Raw genomic sequence first — 21,669 nt, 5'->3', positions numbered from 1 at the left:
GAAATGTACTACATACAAATACAAATGTATTATATATAATAGCAATGTTCTGGGATGACCAGCTATAAATTTCCTATTTTCAGCAGTACAATGATTCAACTACTATGTAGGACTTTTAATAAAAAATCCTTAATAACTATTTGTAATAGAATGATAAATATGAGACAGCATACCAAGATTGCTGGAACACAGTGGAAGCAATCCTCAGAAGAAAAATTATACTCCTAAAAAAAAAAAGATTAATTAACAGATGAGATTTTAAAACTAGAAAATCAACAAATAAAAATAAGCCAAAATAAACACAATGTAAATCATTTGAAAATTAGAGGAGAAATAGATAAACTAGAAAACAAAAAGACTGATAAACAAAACTAAAATATGGTTCTTTGAAAAAATTAAAGAAATCAATAAATTTTTGACATTCTAATAATAATAACTAATAATTAGTATTTATAGAAAGTTTAAAGTTTATAAAGAACTTTACAAATTTTGTCTCATTTCATCTTCACAACAATCCTGAGAAATAGTTTCCTATTTTTATGCCTATTTTACAAATGAGGAAACTGAAGAAGCAAAGGTTAAATCACTTGCCCACTGTCATATAGTTAGTAAGTGTCTGAGGAGTGTCTGAGGTCTTCTACAAGAAGACATTCTTGATCCCCAGGATGGCTGGTACTTTCCCCTCTTCCTATTTACAATTACTTTGAATATATTTAGTATTTATAAATATGTATTTGTGTATATATATATGTGTGTGTGTGTGTGTGTGTGTGTGTGTGTGTGTGTATGTGTATGTGTGGGTATACATATATATTTCTATGCATGTATGTATATGTGTGTATTTTTCCTGGCTAGACTAAAAGCTTTATTACTATATCATCTTTGTCTTTGTATCCCTTTCATTCAGTATAGAGCTTGACAAGCAATAGGTGCTTAACCAATACCTATCGGTTGATTCATTGATCCATTTAGTTAACCTGGTTAAAAGGGGGAGGGAGCAAAATCAAATCGATAAAATAATGAACAATAAAATGAAATCACAGCAAATAAAAGAAATTGAGACCTACTCTACCAAGTTATTGGGAAAAAATTGAGAATTTAAGAGAAGCAGGTGATTACAAAAAATAACATAACTAGAGTAACAGATTGCTAAATAAAGATCTTAAAATTTGAGAATAGGAAATTTAATTAACTTTAACAAAACCTTACCAGGAGAGGGAGCTCTGATTGAATTGGATTTATAGGAGAATTCTACCAAACTAAAAAAAAATAATACATACACTGCACAAAATGTCCTTGATATTTGAAAATATTCTTCAAACTTATTTTTTGAAGAACAATGTAGTCCTAATATTTAAATAAGGAAAAGATGGGAAGGGGGAGAAAAGGAACAGTATACAAATGTTCTTAATAAATATTGATTTAATTTTTTTTTTTTTAGCTGAGACATTTGAGGTTAAGTGACCTGCCTAGCGTCACACAGCTAGGGAGAGCTAAATGTCTAAGGCTAGATTTGAACTCAGGTCCTCCTGACTTCAGAGTTGATGCTCTGTCCACTGCGCTACCTAGCTACCCCTGATTTAATTTTTTAAATAGAATTCTCCTCCAAAGACTATAGTAATATATTTAAAAATCATCTACCATAATATTTACCATATTTCAGGGTTATAAGAATAGTTCAGTATTAGGGAAATAATGTAATTATTGATATTAAAAACCAAAACTGCCCCCAAACCACATGATTCTATCAGTGGACTAAAAACAAAAAGCCCTTTATAGAATAATATTCTTTTGTGCAAAAAACTTGTACAAAACATTGACAAAGAAGAATCTTTTTATTGTGTGGGAAGAATTTTGATTTTGTTTTGGCTTTAATATATTATTATTTCATGAAAGGTTTCCAATTATATGTAAAAAAAATAATATCCATTTTTTAAAAATTTGAAGTTTCAAATTATTCTTCCCCCTTATTCCCCTACCTCCTTGAGAAGGCAAGTGATTTGGTATTGATTATACATATGAAATCATGCAAAACATATTTTTATTTAACCATATTGCAAAAGAGCACAGACCAAAAAAAAAAAAAAACACCAAGAAAAATACTCTACTCAGCACTGAGAATTCATCAGTTCAGTGAAAAACATTTTTCATCATGGATCCTTTGAAACTGTCTTGGTCATTTTCTTGATCAGACGTTTACTATGTATAACGATTCCCTGGTTCTATTCACATCATTTTGTATCAGTTCATATAACTTCCATGTTTTTCTGAAAACATCTTGCTCATCATTTCTTATAACACAGAAGTATTCCATCACAATCATATACTATAACTTTTTCAGTCATTGTTCAATTGATGAGCATCCCCTCCATTTCAAATTCTATGCCATTACAAAAAGAGCTACATCAAATGTTTTTGTACAAATGGGTTCTTTCCTTTTTTTTCTGTGATCTTTTTGGGATACAGATGTGATAGTGTTATTAGTGAAATTTTATAGCCCTTTAGTCATAGTTCCAATTTGTTCTCCAGATTGGTTGGATCAGTTCACAATTTCAGCAATTTTATCCCTCCAGTATTTGTTATTTTTTTTTCTTTTCTGTCATATTAACTGATCTGATAGGTGTGAAATGGCATCTCAGAGTTCTTGATTTTATATTGGAAAAAGATTATGATAAGACTGTATGCACCATATTTATTTAATTTATAGTACATCACATGAAATGCTGTGCTGGATGAATCAAAAACCAGAATTCAGATTATCAAGAAGAATTTTGATAATCTCATATGTGCTGATAATACCACTCTGATGGTAGAAAGTAAAGAGGAACTAAGAAGCCTTGAAGCTTAATATAAAATAAACCCTAAGGTTTTGGTAAGTAATCTCTTTACTTCTTGATAAATGAAGGGAGAAATGGAAGCAGTGTCGGATTTTATACTGTTGTACTCAAAGATCACTGTAGACAGTGAGTACAATTATAAAATTAAAAAAAATACTTGCTCCTTTGAAGGAAAATTATGACAAATCTGGACAACATCCTAAAAAATCAGAGACCACACCTTGCTGATAAAAGTTCATGTAGTCAAAGATATGTTTTTTCCACGACCAGTGTATAGCTGTGAGAGCAGGACTATAATGAAAGCTGAATCAAGAATTGTTGCTTTTGAATAGTGGTGCTGGAGAAGATGTGAAGATTAAATCAGTCAATACTTAAAAAAATCACTTCAGACAATTCATTGAAAGGTCTCATACTGACGCTGAAGTTTAAATACTTTGACCACATAATGAGAAGACAGAACTCATTGAAAAACATCCTGATGTTGGGAAAAATTAAAGGCAAAAGGAGAAAGAGACAATGGAGGATGCTATGGCTAGACAGTGTCATGAAAGCAACAAACATGAGCTTGAAGAATTTGGGAGAGAGTAGAGGATAGAAGGTCTTGACATGCAATGGTACATAGGGTCACAAAGAGTTGGACACAACTGAATGATTGAACAACAACAGAATTGTGTACTGATTTATTCTACTGATCACCACTCTATTTCTTTCTAAGTACCAGATTATTTTGATGATTACCACTTTGTAATACAATTTGAAATCTGATACATCTAGGCTCTCTTCCTTAACATTTTTTTCATTGATATTCTTGACTTTTTGTCCTCCCAGAAAAATTTTGTGATTACTTTTTGTAGTTCTATGAACATTTTTTGGCAGTTTGATTGGTATGACACTGAATAAGTAAATTAACTTAGGTAGAATGTTATTTTTATTATATTGGTTTAGCCTACCTATGAGTAATTAATATTTTCCCAGTTTTTTAGATGTTTTTATTTGTGGGAAAAGTACTCTTCTAATCTTGAATTTGTCTTGCCATATAGATTCCCAGTATTTGATACAGTCTGCAGTTATTTTAAATGTCATTTCTCTTTCTATCTCTTGTTTCTGAGTTTTGTTGTCACTATATAGAAATGCTAATGATTTATGTGGATTTATTTTATTTCCTTCAACTTTGCTCAAGTTGTTAATTGTTTCAGCTAGTTTTTTTAGTTGATTTTCTAGTGTTCTCTAAGTATGCCATCCTCTGAAAAGAGTGATAGTTTTGTTTCCTTATGGATTATTTTTTTTCCTGAAAAGCATCTTTTTAAATGGCATAATGTATATATCTGAAACCCACCAAATTCTTTATCTTCCAAACTTATTGATCATCACCAAAAAGTTTTTGGGCCACCCAATTATGCAGATTTGAAACCTCAGTATCCTTCTTGAGTCCTCATTCTTTCACTCCACATATATCTATCCTCAAAATAGCTCTTCTATTTGTTCCTTTTTATGTACTCACACAGATACCAAAATAATTCAGACTCTCATTACCTTTTGCCTGTATTACAATTCTGTTTGGTCTTCCTATCTTCATGCCTTTCTTCATTTTACCAGACTGATTTTCCTAATGTACAAATCTGACTGTGTCACTTTCTGCTTAACAAACTCCAGGGACTTACTATTATCTTAAAATGAGATATAAAATCCTACTTTTATTTTCACAACCTGACCCCTTATTACTTTTTGAATCTTCTTATACTTCACTGTATAGTTATAGCGATCTAACTACCATTCTTCCCTCAAGATACTTTATGTTTCATTTTGGGGATTTTGCAGTCTTCAAGATATCCCATTATTCAAGAGGCTTTTATTGCTACCCACAGCTACTGTGCTTTATCGAAGATTAATTCCATCAACTCTCTCTAAATATACATAGACATAGATATAGGCATGTATATATATAGAGAGAGATTGTGTGTGTGTGTGTGTGTGTGTGTGTGTATGTGTGTGTGTGTGTGTGTGTACGTGCACACATATACACACAGATGTATATAGCACCCCACCTCTCTTCTTCCATGTTGTCTCTCCCGTTAGAATGTAATGTCCATAGAGACACAGACTGTTTTTGCTTTTCTTTATATCTCTTCATTGTTGTTTAATAGATAAGTTGTGTCTTACTCTTCATGATCCCACTTGGGGTTTTCTTGGCAACAATCCTGAAATAGTTTGTCATCCTTCTCTAATTCATTTTACAGATGAGGAAACTGAGGCAAACAGATTAATTTGCTTGCCTAAGGTCACACAGCTGACTTGGATTGAAATTTAGGTTTCCCTAACTCTAGGCTTAACATTCTATTCACTGGGTCACCTAGCTATACTCTCATATACTTAGTGCTTAACCTAATTCTTGACACATAGGGATCTATTTAGAGTCAAGAGTGACCTTAAAGCTTAGATCTGGGCATCCCATTTTAAAAGGGACATTGTCACACTGAAACATAAATTGAGAAGGAAACCAGAATTCTGAAGGATCTAGGAGCTATATACTAAATGAGGAATGGTTAAAGAAATAGTAGTGTATTTTCCTTGTAAAAGAAAAAGGAGAATTGCATGGGAAATGAGGGCTCTCTTCCCATATTTGAAAAGATGTCTTGAAAGACAATGATTTTTTTTTGTTTAGCTCCAGAGAAAAATGGAACAAATAGGTAGAATATAATAGAAAGGCAAAATTTGAGATTAATGTAAAGAAAAATTCCAATCTGGCTGAAGATGGAAAAGATTGTTTGTTGAGGGATGGATTACTCCCTGGAGGTGGGGGAATGGGACAAGCAATTATTAAGCATTACTATGTCTTGCATCTTGTGATAAGTACTTTACAAATATAATTCCATCTAATTCTTATAATAACCCTTTGAATTAGGTGGTATAATCATCCTCATTTTATAGTGAAGACACCAAGGCAGACAGAAATTAAATGACTTGCTTAGCTATGACTATATAGTTAATAAGAGTGGACATTCCTCATTTGGTACAGCTATAAGAATAAAATGTCAGGATAGAGCAACAAGCAGTAATAGACTCTCAGGGTGGATTTGTGATTAGAGGACTTGGATTTTAATCTACACTCTGATACTATTTATGGGAGCTTGGGCAACTTATTTACCCTCTTTGAGTCCCTGTAAAATAGGGAGGGAATCATAAAATCATAGATTTTAGATCTAGAGGAGATCTAAAAATCATTTAATTCACCCCCCCAAAAAAATTTTACATATGAGGAAACAAGGTCAAGAAACTTTGTGACTGGCGGAGCCAAGATGGCGGAGAAGACACACGCGTCTTTCTAAGCTCTTCTCTTACCCTCTTTATCAATAATATATCAAGCCTCAAAAATAGTCTTGACTGCTACAATTCGTAAAGATAAGAAGTAGAACAACTCACCAGCCGAAAAAAATCTGCAGTCTCGCCAAAAAAGGTTGGTTCCGGGGCCAGGGGGGAGATTGGCGAGACTGGGAGAGAAATTAGGTTCCGAGGAGAGTCTCAAACCGAGGGTGAAGGCACAGATCTCAGCACAAGCGCGCAACCCCAACCCGCAGTAAGGGGCTTTTCCTTGGGGCAGTTGTGATCCTGCACGGCAGGAGGACGCAGCCCGGGTTAGCCTCCAATCTGCACAGTGGGGAGCTCGGCTTGGGGCCATAGAGCTTTTTTTTTTCCAGGGCCGATTTGCATCAGGCAGAGACGCTGGGCAGAGTTTGTGGCTGTCGCGCTTCTAGCGGTCTGCGCCAGCTGCTAATACTACAGTCCCACAAGAGGTCCTGCCGGGCGGTGACACTTTCACCACTTAGTCTCTAGCCGAGGGCAATCGATAACCCACTCAGCCCTACTAAGCAGTTTGATAGCTGGCTAGTGCTGAATCCACCTCCTGTTGGGGAAGGGAAAACTCTACACAGAGCACTCCCATACCTTGAGCTGAAATCGGTTTACATCTCTCCCTATTCTGCAGAGGAAGCTGGTAACCCCTTGCCTAGGAGACCACTCCTAAAGGCTTTAAAACATGAATAAAAAGATGAAAAGAACAATCGACAGCTTCTATGCAGAAAAAGAGCAGGTCAGCAAACCTGAAGAGACCTCAAACAGCAAAAATGCATCAGACTGTCCTCCTTACATAATGCTCTCATAGAAGAGGCCATTAAAAGTCTCAAAGAGATTAGAAGATAAATGGGAAAGGAAAGAGAAGCCTTACAAGAGAGCAACAACTTCCCTGAAATACGAATTGAAAAATAAAGAATTCACTACAAAGTAGGATTTGTGATTTGGAAAAGACAAAGAACTCTCAAGAAAGTAGGATCTGTGAATTGGAAAAAGAAAATAATTCACTAAAAAAAAAATTAGTGAAATGGAAAAAAATTCCACAGACCAAAACAATACATTCAAAACTCAATTGACATATACAGAAAGAAGTAAAAAAAGCTATTGAAGAAAAAAAATTTTTAAAAATTAGAACTGAACAAATTGAAACTAATGATTCATTGAGACAGCAAGAATCAGTCAACAAAACAAAAAATGACAAACAGAAAAAATCCTGAATTATCTACTTGCAAAAACGACAGACTTGGAAAATAGATCTAGGAGAGATAATCTGAGGATTATTGGACTTTCTGAAAATTATGATGAAAAAAAGAGCCTAGATACTATTTTACAAGAAATCATCAAAGAGAACTGCCCAGATGTAATAGAACAGAAGGTAAAATAAGCATTGAAAGAATTCATCGAACACCTTCTGAAAGAAACCCTAAAATAAAAACCCAAGGAATATTGTGGCAAAATTTCAGAACTATAAGATTAAGGAAAAATTTTACAAGCAGCCAAAACCATTTAAATACGAGGTGCCACAATAAGGATCACCCAAGATCTGGCTGCCTCTACATTAAAGGAAAGAAGGGCCTGAAATATGATATTCGAAAGGCACAAGAACTTGAGATGCAGCAAGAATAAACTACCCAGCTAAGCTGAGCATTTTCTTCCAGGGAAGAAGATGGAATTTAATGAAACAAATGAATTCCATTTGTTTCTGAAGAAAAACCAGAACTAAACAAAAATTTGATCTCCAAGAATAGAACTCAAGAGATGCAGAAAGGTAAAAATAACTCTTGAGAATTGTATTTCTGTGATATACAAAAGAATACATGTATAATTTGATTGTACTGATATAACATAAAAAGGGAAGTAGATAAGGAAAAGGGAGGATGGCAGAATAAGGTGGGAAGGAGGGATAAAAAGGGAACCACATCCCACAAAGAGGCAAAGGAAACTTATCATATCTGAGGGAATTTAGAGAGGGGGACAAACATTGTGTGACTCATACTCTCATCAGAGTTGGCTCAAAGAGAAAATAATTGACATCTGTTTTAGAGAAAATTCTCTCTCACCTCATTAAAAAGGGGAGAGGAAAAGGAAAAGAAAGAGTAATAAGGGAAGGAAGGGGGAAAGACTCAAAGGGGGGGAGGGAGGGATTATAAAGAGGATAAGTATCGTGATACAAGAGGGGTACATAAGTTTAAAAGGGGGAAAGAGGGTTGGGGGAGGCAAGAATAAGTAAAGCACAATCTGGGTTATTAGGATGGCAGGAAATACAGATTTAGTAATTCTAACCGTAAATGTAAATGGGATGAACTCCCCATAAAGAGGAGGCAGATAGCAGACTGGATCAAAAGTCAGAACCCTACAATATGTTGTTTACAAGAAACACATTTAAAGCAGGGGGATGCATATAGAGTAAAAGTAAAAGGCTGGAGCAAAATCTATTATGCTTCAGGTGAAGTCAAAAAGCAGGGTAGGTCATCCTTATCTCAGATCAAGCAAAAGTAAAAATTGATCTAATTAAAAGAGATAAGGAAGGTAACTACATCCTGCTAAAGGGTAGCATAAACAACGAAGCAATATCAATATTAAACATATATGCACCAAGTGGTATGGCACTCAACTTCCTAAAGAGAAGTTAAGAGAGTTGCAAGAAGAAATAGACAACAAAAACTGTAATAGTAGGAGATCTCAACCTTGCACCTCAGAATTAGACAACCAAACCACAAAACAAATAAGAAAGAAATTAAAGAAGTAAATAGAATATTAGAAAAATTAGGTATGTTGATCTTGGAGAAAATTGAATGGAGATAGAAGGGAATATACTTTCTTCTCAGCAGTTCATGGAACCTATTCAAAATTGACCATATATTAGGACATAAAGACCTCAAATTAAATGCAAGAAAGCAGAAATAGTAAATGCTTTCTTTTCAGATCATGATGCAATAAAAACTACATTCAACAAAAAGTTAGGGAAATAGACCAAAAAGTAATTGGAAACTAAACAATCTCATCTTAAAGAATGATTGAGAAGCAGCAAATTATAGATACAATTAATAATTTCACTCAAGATAATGACAATGATGAGACATCATACCAAAATTTGTGGGATGCAGCCAAAGCGGTAATAAGAGGGAATTTTATATCCTTAGAGGCTTACTTGAATAAAAAGAGAAAGAAAAGATTAATGAATTGGGCTTGCAACTAAAAAACTAAAAAGACCAAATTAAAACCCCAATCAAATACTAAATTGAAATTCTAAAATTAAAAGGAGAAATTAAAAATATTGAAAGTAAAAAACTATTGAACTAATTAATAAAACTAAGAGTTGGTTCTATGAAAAAGCCAATAAAATAGATAAGCCTTTAAATCTGATTAGAAAAGAGGAGGAAAATGAAATTAGTAGTCTTAAAAATGAAAAGGAGAACTTTCCACCAATGAAGAGGAAATTAGAGAAATAATAAGGAGTTATTTTGCTCAACTTTATGCCAATAAATTTGATAACCAATGAAATGGATGACTACTCCAAAATACAGACTTCCCAGACTAACAGAGGAAGAAGTAATTGCTTGAATAGTCCCATTTCAGAAAAAAAAAGAACAGGAATTAAACAACTCCCTAAGAAAAACCCCAGGACCAGATGGATTTATCATGTGAATTTTACCAAACATTTAAAAACAATTGGCCCTAATGCTATATAAATTATTTGATAAAATAGGGAATGAAGGATCCACCAAATTCCTTCTATGACACAGACATGTATGATACCTAAACCAGGTAGGCTGAAAACAGAGAAAGAAAATTTAGACCAATCTCCCTATCGAATATTGATGCTAAAATCTTAAATAAGATATTAGCAAAGACTACAGAAAATCATCTCCAAGATAATACACTATGATCAAGTAGGATTTATACCAGAATGCAGGGCTGGTTCAATATTAGGAAAACTATCAATATAATTGGCCATGTCAATAACCAAATTAACAAAACCATATGATCATCCTCAATAGATGCAGAAAAAGCATTTGATAAATCCAACATCCATTCCTATTAAAAACACTTGAGAGTATAGGAATAAATGGACTTTTCCTTAAAATAATCAGCAGCATCTATTTAAAACCATCAGTAAGCATCATATGTAATGGAGACAAACTGCAAACCATTCCTAATAAGATCTGATGAAACAAGGTTGCCCACTATCATCGTTATATTTAATATTATTCAGAAACGCTAGCTATAGCAATAAGAGCTGAGAAAGAGATTAAAGGAATAAGAATAGGCAATGAGGAAGCCAAATTATCACTCTTTGCTGATGACATGATGGTATACTTAGAGAACCCTAGAGATTCTGCTAAAAGTTATTAGAAATAATCCACAACTTTAGCAAAGTTGCTATTATAAAATAAACCACATAAGTCATCAGCATTCTTATATATCACTAACAAAATCCAACAGTCAGAGTTACAAAGAGAAATTCCATTTAAAGTAACTACTGATAATATAAAAATTTAGGAATCCATCTGCAAGGGAAAATCAGAAACTTTATGAGCAAAATTACAGACCACTTTTCACACAAATTAAGTCTGATCTAACCAATTGAAAATATTAAATGCTCTGGATAGGCGATAGAATATATAAAGATGATAATATTACCTAAACTAATCTATTTATTTAGCCTATACCAATCAGACTCCCAAAAACTATTTTAATGACCTAGAAAAATAACAACATAAAGTTCATATGGAAAACAAAAGGTCAAGAATTTCAAGGAATTAATGAAAAAAATCAAAATGATGGTGAGTTAGCTGTACTTAGATCTAAAACTATACTATAGAGCAGCAGTTACCAAAACTATATTGTCATTGGCTAAGGAATAGATTAGTTGATCAGTGGAATAGATTAGGTTCAAGGGATAAAACAGTCAGCAAATATAGCAACCTAGTCTTGATAAACCCAAAGATCCCAGCTTTGGGATAAGAACTTACTGTTTGATAAAATTGCTGGGAAAATTGGAAACTATATGGCAGAAACTAGGCATTGATCCATATTAAGCCATAGACACCAAGATATAAGTCAAAATGGGTTCATGACCTAGGATAAAGAATGAAATTATTAATAAATTAGAGGAACATAGGATAGTTTACCTCTCAGACCTGTGGAAGGGGAAGGTTTTTATGACCAAAGCAGAACTAGAGATCATTACTGATCAAAAATAGAAAATTTTGATTACCAAACTGAAAAGTTTTTGTACAAACAAAACTAATGCAGACAAGATTAGAAGGAAGCTAATAAACTGGGAAAATATTTTAGTCAAAGGTTCTGATAAAGGCCTCATTTCCAAAATAATAGAGAATTAACTCTAATTTATAAAAAATCAAGCTCATTCTCCAATTGAAAATGGTCAAAGGATATGAACAGACAATTTCAGATGAAGAAATTGAAACTATTTCTAGTGCATATGAAAAGATGCTCCAAGTCATTATTAATCAGAGAAATGCAAATTAAGACAACTCTAAGATACTACCTACACTACCTGTCATTGGATTGGCTAAGATGACAGGAAAAATAATGATGATTGTTGAGGGGATGTGGGAAAACTGGGACATTGATCTCATTGTTGGTGGAGTTGTGAACGAATCCAACCATTTTGGAGAAGAGTTTGGAACTATGCTCAAAAGTTATCAAACCTGTGATACCTTTGATCCAGCAGTGTTACATACTGGGATTATATCCCAAAGAAGATAATAAAGAAGGAAAGGGACCTGTATTGCACGAATGTTTGTGGCAGCTCTTTTGTAAGTGGCTTAGAAACTGAAACTGAATGATGTCCATCAGTTGAGAATGGCTGAATAAATTGTGGTATATGAAAAATTATGGAATATTACATTGTTCTGTAAGAAATGACCACAGGATGATTCTCAGAAAGGCTCTGAGAGACTTATAGAACTGATGCTGAGTGAAATGAGCAGGACCAGGAGATCATTATATACTTCAACAACAATACTAGATGATGACTAGTCCTGATGGATCAGGCCATCCTCAGCAACAAGATCAACCAAATCATTTCTAATGGAGCAGTAATGAACTGAACTAACTATACTCAGAAAAAGAACTCTGGGGATGATGACTAAAACCATTACATTGAAATTCTAGATCCCTATTTTTATGCACACCTGCATCTTTGATTTCCTTCACAAGCTAATTGTACAATAATTCAGAGTCTGATTCTTTTTAACAGCAAAATAATGTTTTGGTCATGTATACTTATTTGTATCTAAGTTATATTTAATATATTTAATATCATACTGGATCATACCTGCCATTTAGGAGAGAGGATGGGGGGTAAGAGTGAAAAATTGGAACAAGAGGTTTGGCAATTGTTAATGCTGTAAAGTTACCCATGTATATATCCTGTAAATTAAAGGCTATTAAATAAAAAAAAAAAAAAAAAAAAAAGAAACTTTGTGACTTATTCAAATTGACATGTATACTAAGTGGCAGAATCAGTGTCTGATTAAAAGTTCTCTGTCTTTAAGTTTTTTTTTTTCAATTTACCTTCAGATTCCTTCAAATTCTAAATCTGTATACTTATGAATTTTGATAAACTTCAGTCCAAGTCTTGTAATTAAAAACAAACAAACAAACAAAACATTCTGCTTGGTTTTCTCAATCTTGGAGAGTTTTTGTGATTTTTGTGGCTTAATGTGTATTTATGCAGGTAAATTGGGTTATAAAGAAGAAAATATAATCTAACTAGAAATAGGAGAGAATAGGATAGCTGTGGGACAGAATTGTTGGTAATGAGATCAATGATTGTCTAATTCTCATGCAGAGAAGGTCACCATTTTCTAGATCTAAGACAAGTTTTGTTCCAAATTTTCTGTGAATGACTGATGCACCCTTTCTCTACTATCTTGGTTAAGTGGATTGGCTAATTGGCAGCCTGAAAATAGCAAGACCCTGGGGGCATGATCTTTTTATCTTTTGGAAATGGTAGTAAGATTATTTAAGATTCGATTAAATCCTTTGATTTTGCCTATTTATTATTTAACATATTTACTCTGAATTCATAGGCTTATAGGATCCTGGATCCTTATAGGAAGGGCAATCCTCTCTTCATGCTTATCTGGTTTGATCTAGTAAAAGAAGCATTGATTAGAATATATATACAATATTTTACAAATCTTGAAATGCTATCTACATGCTAGTTATTGTCATTTGAATAAATAATTATTCCAAAAATATCATGTACCCAGATGTAATCGAGGGGTGGAGTACTGCCAGGAGCCTCCAGCTACTACATCAATAAATAAGATAACAGTGAACAGAGAGAGAAGTTAGAAGTTGAAAAAAATTAAGGAAGGAGAAAAATAAATTCAGGGCATGAAAAGGAAGCCAACAAAGGGTGAAATAAATAATAGTGATCTGAAAATAGATGAAACCACTGTGCAAGGTTTTATACTCAATTAGAAATGTCATAAAAGTCTCACATTGTACTCTTGCTATAGTGTGCTGTCTGTTCTGATGCCCTGATGCTTCTTCTACATTTCAAAGTTGCTTCTGGCAGTACAGCATACATTGACAAGCTAGTAAAATGTATAGAGGACCTGGCAACTTGTTGGGGATAAATAAACCTGAATTAGTAGAAAGTAAAATCCTACCTGAAAAATTTCCACCTTGGAAATGTGTTCTTGGCAAACCTTTAGCAGATATACCAATTCAGAAAGGGCTGAGTGAGTGACATAATAGTGGTTATACCAGAGTATATTGCTGGTTTTTCATAAAAGACCAAAAGTGGACATGGGGATGAGGCAGAGGATTAGAGTGGATAAAATGCTGCATTAAGAATCAACGAACATTGGTTTAAATCTATTTGACCCCTCTGTTGGTTTCCTTTTCATGCCCTGAATTTATTGTTCTCCATCCTTAATTTTTTCAACTTCTAACTTCTCCCCCAGCTCACTCTTACCTCCCTCTTGCTTTTGGCAAGTTACTCATATGGAAAAAGAGAAGCTTAGATTATGTGACCTCTAAAGCCTCTTCTAGTATTAAATCTATGTGTTATGAAACAGGCACTACAGAAGAGTTAACACATATAGCATTTATAGGGTGCAGTGGATAGAGTACCAGCCCTGAAGCCAGGAGGACCTGAATTCAAATCTGGCCTCAGACACTTAACACTTCCTAAACTGTGTGACCCTGGGCAAATCATTTAATTCCAATTGCCTCAGGGGAAAAACACATATAGCATTTATAAATATTATTTTTAGAAATGCATTTTACATTTGTAAATTTCACAACAGCCTTGTGAAGTAGGTGCTACCATTGTTCCTATGTAACAGATAGGGAAACTGAGGCTGGGAGAAGTCCACCTACCCATAGTTACATAGTTTTAAGTGTCTCATTTGACACTTTGATGTCAGGTCTTCTTGACTCTAGATCGAGTCCCCTATTCAATATGTCATTTAGTTGCCTCTGATTCTATTATCCAAGTCCAATACCTCCTGTGAAGTTTCTTTTGCACATTGATTACTCTGGGAAGTCTTCCCTCATATTTCAGTCTTTGTTGACTTCTTCACACTCCAAATTTCAAATGAACTGTCTGTATTGCTCTGACATTAATAGTCAGTTCCAGGATAGAGAAGCTGCTCAAAAATGTTGGTAGATAATGACAGTATATAGAAGTTCTACACAAAAATTGTATGGGGCTTTTTAATTGCTATACATCATGGTGGGGGTAGATAAAATGGATTGACAAATGACTTCTGAGTTCTAATGCTTGCAATCAGACAATCCACTCTTCCATATGTTTTTTCCCCACAAATTCTTTTTTTTATTTTTATTTATTTATTTATTTATTTTTGCTGAGGCAATTGGGGTTAAGTGACTTGCCCAGGATCACACAGCTAGGAAGTGTCAAGTGACTGAGACTAGATTTGAACTCAGGTCCTTCTGACTTCAGGGCTGGTGTTATATCCATTAGGCTACCTACAGCTCCTCCCAACAAAAGAGTTATAGTAGGGACAATGGCTATGAATTTGGTACTTTAAATTATGGATGTTCTTGGTATTTCTACATATCATTTCTACCCAGGTGACTTCCTGAACCTAGTGTGAGAAAATTTTGATGAGAAACTCAGTTTATTAGTATCTTCATTTTGGTTATAAGATGAAGGCACTGATAACTTTAGAGTAGTGAACCTATATGTTATTTTACCACAGCCTAGGCAGGCTGTGAAAGGCATGAAAGACTTTCTTAGCCAAGTGAGAAATAGAGAGTGAAGGAAGGAAATGAAGGAGAGAAATGTAAAACTGCAGGAGGAAAAGAGGATGAGAAAGGGTGGAGAGGATGACTATGTGAATTTGATCCCTATGTCAACCAGGTTCACAAAAGGCCATTCAGCTGCAGGATGGTGCATGCAAGGGGGAAAGGGTTGGGTTTTAGTTGTCACACAAAATACCTTGTTAGGCAGGGAAACGAGAAAGAGTCAGACCTTAGCAAGATGATCCTGAACTTGTTAGACTTGCTTCATTAGCTTGGTTAACTCTTCCTACTGCTTAAAGTTCATCTGGTATTGTTGAGTCATTCAGTCATGTCCAACTCTTCATGATCCCATAGACTTTTTTCCCATGGAGTTTTTTGGCAAGGATCATGGAATGGCCTTATGTTTCCCTTCCTTGTCAGAGCTCTTCACTATGACCTATCCATCTTGGATAATCCTGCATGGCAAGTGTCTCCAAGACCCTAAAATAACAAAATAATTAATACTCACCAAAAGCAGAAGACCAGGAAGGATACAAGCTCATCCAAGATATTCCTTCCAGAAGCTTATATAGCTTAGTCCTAACATAAAGTCTGAAGTTGAGAAGTGGATTAGAAAAATAAGCAAAGAGGAAAAACAATCCCACCATAAAGAACTAGTATGATCAGAAGGACACTTAAAACATAGTCCCAGAAAAAAAAATTAATTGATTCCAAAGCATCTACAAGTAAAATTTCAAAGAAAAACATATCTTGGCTATAGTTCAACTATAATTCCTGGAAGAAGTAAAACAAGAGTTACAATATCAAGTTCAAAATCAATAAAATGTGCAACCACCACAACTACCAACAACAAAGAACTTGGCCATAAAAAGTTACTGTGGTGGCAGAAAGACCAAGACATAAACTCAGAAGAAAACAGCAATCTGAAAAAACATTACTATCAAAATCTGAAAGAAAAATGTTAATTGTACACAAGCCCAATAAGAATTTCTGGATGAATTAAGAAAAGAGCTAAGAAAGGTAAATGAAGAGTGGGGGGTGGGGTGGGGGAGAGGGGAATGAGAGTGATACAAGAAAATACAAAAAGAGGTAAGAGGTAAAAAAAAAATAGTAAAGAAAATAACACCTTAAAAACTAGAATTGGCTTTATGGACAAAATCAAATGATTTTAAAAACTAAAACAAGAACATTCAAAGGAGAAAATGAGAAAAGAAATGAGTTATGAAATAATTCAAATGGAAAGAGAATCAAGAATTCAGAACAAGAGGTATAAAACTTTATACAAGATCTTATTTAAAAGCACTTTTATTCAAGTTGTATTTATAAGCAATGGTAGAGTGTTTGGAGTGTAAAGTATCTTATTCCACCCAAACTAAAAGCTTCAAAATGTATCTATTAATTTGCTAAAAAAAATTAGTGTGAGAATACAACAAAAGTTTAATTTTTATTCCAAGTGATGACATGAGCACAATTGCAAAGATTCTTTTTTGCTTGTAGTTCTGTGTCTTAGAAACCTCTTTATACCTTAGCCAAAGCTCAACAAAGCTAAACAGCTAACTAGTGAAATGAATAGTGTCAGGCCTGAAATCAAGAATACTCACCTTCCTGAATTTAAATCTGGTCTCAGATATTTACTGACTGTGTATCCCTGGACAAGTCACTTAACCTTGTTTGCCTCAGTTTCCTCATTTGTAGAGCGCACTGGAGACACTTTAGTGTCTCTGCCAAGAGAGTTGGATACAAATGAAAAATGACTGAACAACAAAATAATAATATCCAAAGTGAATGGAACTACAATGAAAACTGGGTATCAAGAACTCTATTATTGACTTAATAACATCAAATTGCCTCCACAACAAAATGGTACAAGATCCCTGAAAATTAAAAATATTATAAAATTAAAAGCTAATGACTCAACATGATGACAAGAAATATTAATAAGAAGCACTGCAAATATTTGTATACATATTTGTAATGTTTACATTATTTGTATAATGTATGCAATATATTTGTAACACAATACAGCACAAATGCACTAGGAAAAAAATACATTACTCCTATTCAATTCTGGGATAAAGTTATTCTTTACATTCAGTGCCTATTCCAGCTATATTTTTTAAAATGTTGATTCAATCAACTAGCCATTCCACTGCCTTTCATAATCTGAACAGTAGTCATTTTTCTACCATTTACCTTTCCCTCTGTAAATTATTGTGTTGATCTTTGTAGTTATCTTTGAATATATTTCTTGCCTATTTTTCTATAGTAGAATGTAAGCCTCCTCAAATCAGTGACTCCTTTATTTTTGTCTCTGTATTGACAGCAATGAACTGGTATGTGTGTGGCAAAATCTGTGATTACCATATAATTGTTAAATTAAGTGGAACCCTTTTTGACCTCTAATTAGGTAACTTACTTAGGAGGCTTTGCTTTGTTCTAGAGCTTAAGTTAATCAGCCCACTGTCTTCTTCATACAGGAGGATATGGAAGACTACTTTTCCCTTCTGAACTTTACAAAGACACTTTTCCATAAGAATAACAAACACCTTTGTGAAAGATACAACTGATTGTTGATTAGTCATTAATAATCTATGGGTTAGAGGCAGAAACAAGATATTGGATTAAAGGCAGCCACCTAGCCAAGTTCTCAGAGTATTTACATCCAAATAATTTTAGAATAATTCCTCAAATTTAATTTTGAGAGTGACAGAGGCAACAAAACCTTAGAGTGAAACATAAGAAGATCCATAAGGGAGGTCTGTGATGCTGTAGTGGGTATTGGCCCAAAACATGTGATGATAGCACCAGAAGAAGATTTTGGGGGTAGCTGTGATAGTGGGAACACCAACAGTGTAGCAGCCTTTGGATGCTTTCTACCCAGAGATGGTAAGGGGGTCAGTCACCACTACTCTTTCTTACAGTAGATTCATTTCTGGTATTGTATAGTTGATGCTGATTGGTAACTCTAATGCTCATTAAACAGTTCTGGATTGTAGTTCTAGGCTAAAGGAAAGTGTTTGTGGTTGGTCGCAAGAGAGCGAGGACTCTGGACACAGTTCTAAGGCAGAGAAGAACAATGTGACTAAAGGAGAATGGGGGACCTGGCCACAATTCCAGAAGAGGAGCTTGAGATTTTAGAAGAGCAGTGGCCCTTTCTGGGTAAAGACCAAAGCACAGACCAAGAGAGCAATGACTATACTTTCCCTGTATCATAACATCTTGGAAGCACTTAAATGTTGCAGACTTCCAGAACTTATTCTAAAAATGAAAGCATGAAATAGTCTGAAGCTCAAGACAGTGCTTTACCATCTCCACAGAATTCACTTTAACATTAAATTCAAAGTCAATAAAATGTGCAACCACCACCACAACCACCAACAACAAAGAACTTGGCCATAAAAAGCTACTTTGGTGGCAGAGAGACCAAGACAAAAATTCAGAAGAAGACAGCAATCTGAAAAACAAATTACAATCAAAATCTCAAAGAAAAATGTTAATTGTACACAAGCCCAATAAGAATTTCTGCATGAATTAAGAAAAGAGCCCAGAAAGGTAAAAGAAAAGTTGGGGGGGAAATGAGAGTGATACAAGAAAATATAAAAAGAAGCAAGAGGTAAAAAATTAGTAAAGAAAATAACACCTTAAAATTGGCTTTATGGGAAAAAGGGGTTCAAAAATTCACTGCAAAAAAACTCCTTAAAAAGCAGAACAGGTCAAATGGAAAGTGATCTAAAAATTCCCTGAAGAAAATAATCCCTTAAAAATAAAATTTTGGGCAAGTAGAAACAAATGACTCCATGAGACAACAAGAAATAATAAAACAAAGTCAAAATAATGAAAAAATAGAAGAAAACATGAAACATTTTAAAGGAAAAACAACTGATCCAGAAAACAGATCAAGGAGAAGTAATTTAATAACAGTTGAACTACATGAAATCCATGATTTTAATAAAGATCCTAGGCCTACATCATACCTCAAGAAATTATTTTAAAAAAACTGCCCCAATATCTTAGATCTAGTGAGTAAAATAGAAATTGAAAAAAATCTATCACTTCCCAAAAGAAATCCCCAAATGAAAACTCCCATAAATATTATATCCAATTTCCAGAACTTTTATATCAAAAAGAAAATATTGCAAGCAGCTAAAAAGAAGCAATTCAAATATTGTGGAATATAATATTCCAAAAGGGAAAGAAACTAAAATTACAACCAAGAATTACCCACCCAATAAAACTAATTTTAATTCTTTAAGGGAAAAAGGGATATTTAATGAAATCAAAGTCTTTCCAGCATCCCTGGTGAAAAGACTGAGCTGAATAGAAAATCTGACATTGAAGCTCAAGGATCAAGAAAAGCAAAAACATGAAAGAGAAAACAATAGACTCAAGGTTAATCTGCTTGCATTCCTTTATGGGAAGATAATACATGTAACTCTTAAGAACTTCGTCATTAGGCAGTTAGAAGCATGCTACATAGACAGTTTGGGAAAAGATCAATTTAATCCTTAAGAAAGCCAATGCCAAAGAATGTTCAAATTACCAAACAATTGCATTCATTTCACATGTCAGCAAGATTATACTTAAGATTCTGCCAGCTAGCCTTCAGCATAGCAAAAAGATCAGGCTGGTATTCAAAGAAGCAGAGAAACTAGATGCTAAATTGCTAGAATTTGCTGAATTATGGAGAAAGCAAGCAAAATTTCAGAAAAAAGGAAATGTCTACTTCTGCTTCACTTACTACATTAAAGCTTTCAATTGTGTGGATCATTACAAAATATGGCAAGTCCTCAAAGAGATGAGATTAATAGATCATTTTAGAAGTCTCCTAAAGAACCTGTATGAAGTTCAAGAAGCAATAGTTAGAATTGAACATAGACGGCTAATTGGGTTAAGATTGGAAAAGTACTACAAGGTTGTATATTGTCATATTATTTATTTAATATCAATTTCTGGCAAATAGAAGGGAAGAAATGGAAGCAGTGTCAGATTTTTATTGTTGGATTCAAAGATCCCTGCAGATGGTAATTTCAGTTATGAAATTTAAAGATGCTTCTTCCTTGGAAGGAGAGCTATGGCAAATGTGGACAGCATGCTGAAAATTAGAAACATCACCTTGCTAACAAAGAACTGTATGGCTGTCAGAGTTGGACTATAAAGAAAGCTAAGTCTCATTGAATTAATACTTTTGAATTGGAGATGCTGGAGCAGACTTTTGAGAGTCCCTTGGATATCAAGGAGATCAAATCAGTCAACAAACTAGTTAGGCCATTCATTGGAAGATTAAATATTGAAGATGGAGAATAAATACTTTGGTCCTATAGTAAGAATACAGAACTCATTGGAAAAGTCTATGATTTCGGAAAAGATTGAAGGAAAAGGGTTGACAGGGGACGAAGGAGATACATTATATCATGGAAACAATGAACATGAACTTGGGCAGACTTTTGAAAATATGTAGGATAGAAGGGAAAATAGACATGATTGAATGGCAGAACAATAAAAATAGAGGGCACAGATATGAGTTGATTATACTAGAATGATCTAAAAAACTGAAAGGGTAAGAAAGAGGTAGAATGGGGAAAACTTTCTCAGATCAAAGAGAATACAAAGATCTTTTACAGTGGAGGGGATAATGGGAGGAAGTGACAGGCAATATTTGAACCTGATTTTCATCAGAATCAAATTCAAAGAGGAAAATCTACTTTACCCAACAAAGAAAAAGAAGGGAAAGGAAATAAGAGGAAAATATGGATGATAAAAGTGAGACAGTTTAAAGAAGGCAGGGTTCAGAAGCAAAACAGAATTTTGAGGAGGGGTGGATAAAAAGAAAAAGAAGAATAAACAGAAGAAAATAGGATGAAAGGAAATTCATAGTTGATAATCATAAGTATGAATATGAATGGGATGAGCTCATCTACAAAATGGAAAAAGATGGCAGAATGGATTAGAAACCATTATCTAACAACATGATATTTAGAAGACACATACTTGAAACAGAAAGACACATATAGAAGTAAAATAAGGAGAATCTTATATGTTTCAGAATCTAATATGTTTCAGCTAAAATAGAAAAGGCAGGGATAGTATATATCATCTTAAGCAAAAGTAAAGTAAAAATAGACCCAATTAAAGAGATTATCAGGGAAATTGGTGCCAGGAGGCATACAGGAATTCTGATGGTACAGAGAAGGTCATACATCAGGCACCTAATTCCAAGGCTAAGCTAAAT

The sequence above is a fragment of the Sarcophilus harrisii genome, chromosome 2 (assembly GCF_902635505.1).
Source record: "Sarcophilus harrisii chromosome 2, mSarHar1.11, whole genome shotgun sequence".
In the NCBI taxonomy this organism is placed as follows: domain Eukaryota; kingdom Metazoa; phylum Chordata; class Mammalia; order Dasyuromorphia; family Dasyuridae; genus Sarcophilus; species Sarcophilus harrisii.
The sequence above is the reverse complement of the archived record's forward strand: the minus strand, read 5'-3'. Positions refer to the sequence as shown.